The sequence below is a fragment of the Tamandua tetradactyla genome, chromosome 7 (assembly GCF_023851605.1).
Source record: "Tamandua tetradactyla isolate mTamTet1 chromosome 7, mTamTet1.pri, whole genome shotgun sequence".
NCBI classification, from domain to species: Eukaryota; Metazoa; Chordata; class Mammalia; order Pilosa; family Myrmecophagidae; genus Tamandua; species Tamandua tetradactyla.
Window position 1 is genome coordinate 71,778,734 of NC_135333.1, and position 8,681 is coordinate 71,787,414.

An 8,681-nucleotide genomic window follows, 5' to 3' on the forward strand; every position below is an offset into this window, starting at 1 on the left:
CTGGCAATTTATATCTGACTTATTGCACTTAGCATAATGTTTTCAAGGTCCATGCTTATAGCAGCATGATCAGAACTTCATTCCTTTTTATGTCTGAATAATATTCTATTGTGAGTATATGTCATTTAATTTATCCATTCATTTGTTGATGACATGAGTTGTTTCCACCTTTTAGCTACTGTGAATGATGCTGCTATGCACAAGAATCTGACTTTCTGTTTTTTCAATTCCTTGGTGCATGGGATCTAGAAGTAGAGATGCCAGGTCTCTTGGTTTATCAGGACTGCTACAGCAAATAACACACTGATTGTTTAAACAACAGGACTTTATTGTCTCATAGTTTTGGAGGCTAAAAGTCCAAAATCAAGGCCTTGGTAGGACTGTGCTGCCTCTGAAACCTAGAGCATTCTTGTGGTGGTTTGCTGGCAACCCATCACTCAATCCCTACCTCCATTGCATGGCCATATCTCCCCTTCTGTCTCCTAACATATCTAAACTTCTTAACTTATATTGGGTTGCCGCTGATAGCTTCAGCTGGGTCGCGCGACTGGAGCACTGGGTGAATTAGGGGGCGAGCTCGCGGGAAACAAACCTGGGTAAGCGAAACCTAGCCGTCTCAGCTAGGGGACTGAAGGACTTGAGCCAAAGGCCAATTAATCAGTACAAAGCTTCTTTATTGTTACATCGTAAGAGCTTAGGTACCGAAGCGGCTCAAGTGCTCTAAAGACCCCGAGGCTACAGGGAGCTGAGGTTAAATACAGTTGCACAAGGGGGGGGAGTAGGGGAGAGGGTAGGGGGTTCGAAGAGCCAATTACACAAGCTAAAAGGTAGTTGCTAGGCAAGGGCGGCAGAAGATAGCTAGAGGCAAGGACAGAATAACAAGAAGGCTTGTAGTTTTGAGATAAGCTACTGAGACGGGAGGTTTCTGACGAGGGGGGGAAGGGAGAACAGTGAGTTAGGCTACAGACATGAGAGACAGGGAGAGAAGGTAGAAATGATTGACAATTTTTAAGTATAACTAGGCTCCAATCCCTGAGAAATATGCCACAATTCCTCTCCTTTTTCTTTTAAAGGCTCACCTGCGTGACAGGTGGTGGGCATTAACCTTTGCTGGGAGGGGTAGGGATGAGATTCCCCTTGTGCGTGAGGCTCAGAGTTTCAGGGGAAGGGTATGTACTGAGCCAACCCTTATGCAAATCTCATGTGCCCCAGAAGAGCCAGAGGAGGCCTGTTTGAGCGGCCCATCTTCTGCAGTGCTTCGCCTTGCACCCAGCGGTACCCATCTGGTAGCCAGCTGGCCCCAGATGCACGTACTCTGACTATGTGCAGCCCCCGTAGGGGAATATAGAGGATAGAGGAGTGGCGGAGGCACACAGTTTGCTGAGCTGGCGTTAAAGCAGCGGGCGCCTCAAGGTGATCAGTCTTGAGGGCAAAACTCAGGCCTCAGGGTGATCAGTCCTGGGGGTGAGTGACACTAGCCAGCCAAACTTGTGCTTGCCGACGATTGTTTGTATCGGCAGCGGGATTTTGGAGCTTAAGAGTAGCTAGGGCTAGGAGTTGAGTTTGTCGTTTATAGTGAGGTATTTTTGAGAAAAGGCACTAGAATAGGAAGAAGATGCAGATGAGGATTATTAGCATAATGCCGTAGAAGATAAGATTAGAGAGTTGACAGAAGGAAGAAACTTGCGGAGGAGGTTTGTAAGGACAGAGCTAGAGAGTTTGGGTACAGACAAGCTTTTTATGTTTAGAAGTTGAGTTAGTAGGCTGTGCACCTAGTTCCAGAGCGATTTATTATAGGCAGAGAATGTCCACTCACGCAGGGTGAGACGGGGCCAAGAGATATAGACGAGGACAGGTGTGATACAGAGGCGGGAGAAGGGGTAACGTCCATCAAAAGTAGAGGCGGCTGCCTCATACAGTGCTTTGGCATATAAAGCTAGTAAGTCTATTTATTGCCGTAGGGAACAGGATGTTGAGTCCGGTTTGCGCGGCACTTCAGCGGTGGTAGATGTTTGGGTGAGGGTGACGGCTGCGGTGACGGCTGCTGCTACAGAGGCGATGATGGCTGCAGAGATGGCGGCGGTGATTCCGAAGTCTCGTTTCGCGTGTGGGCTGAGCTGAGTGACGGAGCTGTCCATGGGCAGTGCAGGAGCGACTCACCTGGTCGCGTTGAGTGGGATCTACAGGAGTCTAGGTTGAAGTACTATGAAAACTACTGAGAAAGAGGCATTAAGGTAGTTAAGTAGGTGACATGTGTCCGGGCGACTATAGTTTGAGCAGGTAAAGAAATAGAATGGAGGACTTAAAAAGACCGTGGAAGTGAAGTTTTTGCCACCTAAAACATTAAATGCATAGTAGCCTGGACCGGTAACCTTGTTACCCTCAGGTGGGGGCTGCTGGGTGCTGTTGAAGGTGACCAGGCGCCCTTGGGATTCGGTTGCTCCGAGGAAGGGGCGCAGGTCTAGGCAGCTGAGGTTTTCACAGAGAGAGAGGTGGGTGAAACTGCTGGTACCATTAAGAAAGAGGGGGGGTTATAGGGAACGAAGAAGTTATATTTGGAGGAGTTGTGAGTTCGAGGGGGAGAAGGACACGGAAGCCACGGGATTTCTGTAAAGGAAGTCGAGGGTGTAAAGCTGCCAGGTGAGCAGAGGGGAACTGGGGGCCGCACCGGCGGGTGCGGGCGAGTTCGGTTATATCCAGGTGCAGTTCCTCTAGCTGGCCAAGGTCCTGTGAAAAGGAGGGCTTTTGACTTGTTCTCACGGAGTATACTTGCGCTTATGGTTCGGGAGTAGATAAGGTGGATGCAATTAGGCTATTGAGGAGAACACGGGAGCCCGTTTTCTGCTTGCTCTGAAAGATTAGCTAATATGAGGTTTAGTAGTTTGTTGTTTGGCTGGGAGACTTCGGGGATGGCTTGCATTGACGAATTCTGCAAAAAGGTAAGGTTAATCGCTAGGGTTTCAGGAGGGGGGGGAGAAATTGGGGAATGATGATAGGTTGAGAAACGCACTAGCGGGGAGGACATTGGGATCGCACGGGAGATTTAGTAAGCAATCATTAACAAAAGGTTGTGGAAATGTGGAGGAATTAGGAGTGAGAAACAGTAATCCTGGGGGATATTAGATTGCGGCCCACACTTCGCTTTCAGGAGGTTTTGCAGAAGTGGCTGTGGAGAAAATTAGAAGTGTTACAGGGAGGAGTCGCCAGGTGAAAATTCCGGAGGGGTGTGCTAGAAAAAACATTTTTACTGAAAATAATAAGCAGGTTAGCACCTAGAGGAAGAAAATGAGCAGGTTAAAACGCGATGATGCACAGGAAAATTATGGCAAGTAGGATTCTTTTGAAGAGGCTCTAATTCTTTGGAGCAACTGTTGCTGGGTAGCGTAAGGACCGGTAAGCCCATCCTCTTTGCCTGCTTTGAGCAGTCGCGTTATATTTTCCTCACTGTGGGGAACTCACGGGAATGGGCGTTGCGGGGATGGGGTGAGATTAATGGGGAAGAGTGCTGCCTGTGTCGGCGGCAGCGGCCGGACCGAGGGCTAGAGCTGCCCTGGACCCGAGGGGGGGTTGCCGCCTGTGGGATTGTAACAGGGCGGCCGGGGTGAACGAGATGGCGATAGTTTTGTGCACGGCCCCGCGTAAGGTGGTGGCGGGGGTGCGTAAAACTGCGGCTGCGCTTTCGGGAAGAAGGGGTTGGTGTTGCTAAGGGGAGGATGATAGGCAGCCGGGGGAGGGCCGGAGGGTAAGGAGGAGGGGACAGGACGTCCCGCCTCCACTTCCTCCGGGAGGGCGGGATAAAGGCCCTTTTCCGGTTTGGATGATGGGGAAGAAGGCGGAAGGGTGGAGTTAGTTTATCCGCCCTGAGGCTCTCCGCCATAGTCCTGTAGGGGCGGGTGCCTTTCGAGGCGCTCCTCAAGCTGTTCGAGGAGGGACTTAGCATCGGAGTCGGGCTCCGACTTAGAGCCGGACTGCGTCTCTGCGGCGGCTGCTGTAGTGACGCTTTTAGTTGGTTTCGGCCGGCCATCAGTGGGGGGCAAGGAGCCTTGAAGGCAAGAGCGAATAGTGATTAGCGTGGGGAGAAGCTCCGGAGGAAAACGCTTGCCTTCATGCTCCATTTCGTCTGTGACCCTGGCAATCAATTGATCATAGGTAGCTGGAGTCCAAAGCGGGCTCGTTAGCAGCCAGGGGTTAAACGGCAGCAGGAGGTCCCAATAAACTTGCAGCTGCCGGGCTGAAACCTTACACCTATGGGTATTTAGCAGAGCGGCCAGCGCTCTCACTTGGGGGACCTGGGTTTTAGAAAGAGATGAACCCATTTTGAATTTAGGAGGACTACTCTGCGTGAATAAGAATGAATCCTAGGACGGCGTTTATTTCGCGAGAGAGTCTAGATGCTTACCTTGGTTCCGTGGTCCTAGGATCTCCAGTGTCCAGGCGGAAACGGAGGGGTCCCTGTTCGGGCGCCAATTGCCACTGATAGCTTCAGCCGGGTCGCGCGACTGGAGCACTGGGTGAATTAGGGGGCGAGCTCGCGGGAAACAAACCTGGGTAAGCGAAACCTAGCCGTCTCAGCTAGGGGACTGAAGGACTTGAGCCAAAGGCCAATTAATCAGTACAAAGCTTCTTTATTGTTACATCGTAAGAGCTTAGGTACCGAAGCGGCTCAAGTGCTCTAAAGACCCCGAGGCTACAGGGAGCTGAGGTTAAATACAGTTGCACAAGGGGGGGGAGTAGGGGAGAGGGTAGGGGGTTCGAAGAGCCAATTACACAAGCTAAAAGGTAGTTGCTAGGCAAGGGCGGCAGAAGATAGCTAGAGGCAAGGACAGAATAACAAGAAGGCTTGTAGTTTTGAGATAAGCTACTGAGACGGGAGGTTTCTGACGAGGGGGGGGAAGGGAGAACAGTGAGTTAGGCTACAGACATGAGAGACAGGGAGAGAAGGTAGAAATGATTAAAACTTTTTAAGTATAACTAGGCTCCAATCCCTGAGAAATATGCCACATTGGGTTAAAGGTTATCCTGATTCAGGATAACTAATGTTAACTGATGACATCTTCAAATGAGTTCCCAATTCCAAATGAACTCCCAATTACAGGACTGGGGATTAGGACTTGAACATGTCTTTGCAGGGCACATGATTCAATCCATAATATCAGGTCACATGATAATTCTATGTATAATTTTTTCAGGAACTGCCAAACTATTTTTCACTGCAGCTGCACCATTTTGCATTCCAATCAGCAATGTATGAGGGCTCCTCATACATACATTCTGTCGTTACTGTTTTGTTTTGAGAACTGAAAAAAATTCCATTGTGGACAGATGCTCCCGCTGTGAAATCCCATCACCCCACAACATTCCAAGAAAGGGTTGTGGAGGCAGGGGTCATCCCCAAACAGGCTGGCCCCTGTCCCTTTCTGGGCCTCGCTGACCCCAGAATGGGGAGCCCTCAGAGGCATTTTCCCTGCATCTGCCTGGAAGGGATCAAGTTGGAGGGCTGGCCTGGGTCTTGGTCTCGGCTAGGTTTCCCGGAATTCTAGGATTCTGCCCCAGAATTAGGATTAAGGACTAAAGGCTTCCTCTCCTCTTCCTGCTCCTGGGTCAGGAGAGCCGCAACAAGCTCTCACAGTTGGGGGGTGTCAAATTCTCTAGCCTATCTGAAGAGGAAGCCAAGTATCCACAACCACTTCCTGTTAACAAAGCAGTGTAGCAGCAGGAGGGCAGCGGTACCAGTATGGAGAAAGGAAACCAAAAGGTGTTAAATGGAAACGAAGCCCTAGGATACAAAATAGAAGGCAGATCTCCGCCTCTGCGTGCAGGCTGGCTGGCGGGGCCCACCTGGGTGGTGCTGTGAGGGGCGGCGGTGCACCTGGAACCCGAGGGCTCTGGTGTGCGCAGGGACGCGGGGAGCCCGGGAACTGTGGGAGCACGCGGGCCTGGGAGCACAGTTCTGTAGTCCAGTCCCCAAGTCAGCACTCTGTCTCCCTTCTCCAACGCCCCCTATTTGTGGCGAAGGAGGGTCTCACCTCCGGGACATCCAAAACCAGAAAATAAGCCAACTTCTCAGGGATCTAAGGAGAAAGGGACTTCGCCAGGGACTTGAGGGTAAAGTGGGCCCCGCCCTCTAACGACCCTTAGGGAAAGTTCATCTGGTTGTCTCCAGCAGATCTTCTGGGGCCCTTAAACTGCCCTGTATTGTTGGCAGATCATTTGGTGTTGGTAGTATGGAGAGCAGTGTCTCTGGGTTAGACCTAGTAGTCTTTGCTTAGGGGCTTATGGAAAAGCTGGTTCAGAGTTCTGTGCGACTCTATAGCTCAGCTTGCATCTTTCCCTCAATTCTTTGCATTGGCTGGGATGGACACTTGTGAAAACTCTGACCTGAAGTAGCATTTATTTCCCAGCACCAACCACAGTAATGAATGTTCTACAAATATCTGATGAGATAGTAAAATGATTGGGAATACTGAAATATGAAAAACCATGGTTAGTCTTTTATTAAATAGGCTACAGCTGCTGCAACAATTACATTCACTTGTTTCAGGGTGTGGTAGAGGACAGTCTTAGTGCAGTCTGCCACCTTTCCCTGGGACCTAACAAAACATCCTGTGCTCATGACCAAGTATGCCAACCTGTCAGGATAAAATAGAATGCCTTAGGATAAAACACAATACCTTAGTAGATAAGGGTGCGGCCAATGCATTCCTTCCTCTCTGAACTCAAGCATATGAAAGCATTCACTGGACATAGCCTGACCATGGTGGGCATGTTTTAAGATATCCATCTCATACCTGGTTGTCTATTTGTCTTTGGTGGGCTTCCTCTGCTATTGCATACAAACCAAGAGAGGGATGCTGCCTGTAGAATATCCCCCTGCCTTGGTCAAAGATTGAGACCCACTGTCTATGGGAAGCACGTGCCCACTAGTTTAGCTGACCTTGTTCTGTGTCTTCTCCATGTGAATAAAATGTTGTTGCATCCAGTGCTGTGTGAGTAGCACGTCTGTTGGCTACTTCAGCACCAATAGTGGTGTCTGTCCTTCTGATGCACGAAATATATTTAGGTATCGGTCATGTAACAGCGAAATGTTAGAGTGCAGCTTTCTTCCACAAGGAAAAGGTTTCTTCTATCTTGAGACTATGCCACCGCTGACCTCCTTGTTATCTTCAGCTAAGTAGAGGAAGGGAGGTGAAAGCTTTTGAGAGGATGTGTGGACTTGAAGGCCTGTGCCTTGTAGTGGCATGACCCATTTTGATTCATGTTCCATTGGTGAGAATTAATCCTGTGACCACAATTAGACGTCAGGACGGCTTGGAAATGTAGTTTCTAGCTGTTTGTAATATACAAAGAACTCTCATAGCTCAACAGTAAAAATATAAACAATACAATTAGAAACCAGACAAAAGGCCTATTAAGAGATCTTTCACAGAAGAAACCTCTTGATCATACACAGGGCAGATAAGCACATGAAAGGAGGCTCAACATTGTTAGCCATTAAAGATATGCAAATTAAAACTAGAAGGAAGTGTCTACACACCTCTCACTATGGCTAAAATAAAAAATAATGATGCCAACTGCTGGCCAGGTTGCAGGAAACTGAATCACTGTACATTGCTGGGTGAGGCAGCTGCTGTGGAAAACATTTTGGTAGTTCTTTTAAAATTAAAAATACAACAACCATACAATCTAGTGATCGTAATTCTGAGCAGTTATCCCAGAGAATTGAAATGTTTTCACAGCTTTATTGGGCATAGCTCCAAACTGGAAACAACCCAGTTCTCCTTCAATGGTTAAACCAACTCTGATGCATCTGCACCACAGACTACTCATTCAGCAATAAAATAGTCCACAATGTTGATACACACAAGTTGGATGAATCACCATAGAATCAGGGTGAGTGAAAAAAGCCAATCAAATGATGTTATATACTATAGAATCCCATTTATATAACTTTCTTGAAATCACCAAACCACAGAAATGCATTGCCAGATTAAGGAGGGGATGCAGACCTGAGGGAATTGGATATAAAAGGCCCAGTTTGAATGGTACTCGTTCTAATGGAAATGCTCTGTTTCTTGAGCGTATAAATTTCAATACCACAGTTGTGATATACCCTAGATGTGCCAAGATGTTACAACTGGTAGAAACTGGGTGAAGGAAACTTGGGATCTTTTTGTATTATTTCTTAAGATTGCATGTGAATCTACAATTATGTCAAAGTATAACGTTTGACTTTTAAATTACCATCTTATTTATCTCCCACTTGGAGTTGAATATCTTTTTTTAAATTTAGGAATCAATCTTAAATACATAGATTTATTATTATACAGTTATATATGAAGAAAGGAGAAATTCTGAAGCTCTTCTCTAGCTTATAGCAAAATAAAGTATTTGTACTATTGGAAAATAAACATCAATTTACAACCGCAACATTTATCAGGCAAAGCAAATAATTAGATCCCCATGTTTTACAGGACAAAGCTACAAACTCTCAAGTTTAGCTGTTATATAAAAGCTCCCTTTTCTGTCTTTTAATATTATTAAGACATTATTATATAATACAAACAAAATAGAGTTTTACATTTTTATGCAAGTATCTATACTAAGTAGGATAGCAGTGCTGATACATTCGTGAATGTTATCTATATTAACAGAACTAGATTTTATGACATAAAATAGTGGAA

The 8,681-nt window shown here is 47.2% G+C and overlaps 1 long non-coding RNA gene across 1 annotated transcript; it reads right to left on the minus strand.

The window, feature by feature from the left end:
• Nucleotides 1-653: 653 nt before the first annotated feature.
• Nucleotides 654-4,922, minus strand: LOC143689773 (uncharacterized). Its single transcript, XR_013178912.1, has 2 exons — nucleotides 4,400-4,922; nucleotides 654-2,215 (listed from the first exon to the last, which is right to left on the minus strand). It is a non-coding gene; the product is annotated as an uncharacterized LOC143689773 (long non-coding RNA).
• Nucleotides 4,923-8,681: the final 3,759 nt, after the last annotated feature.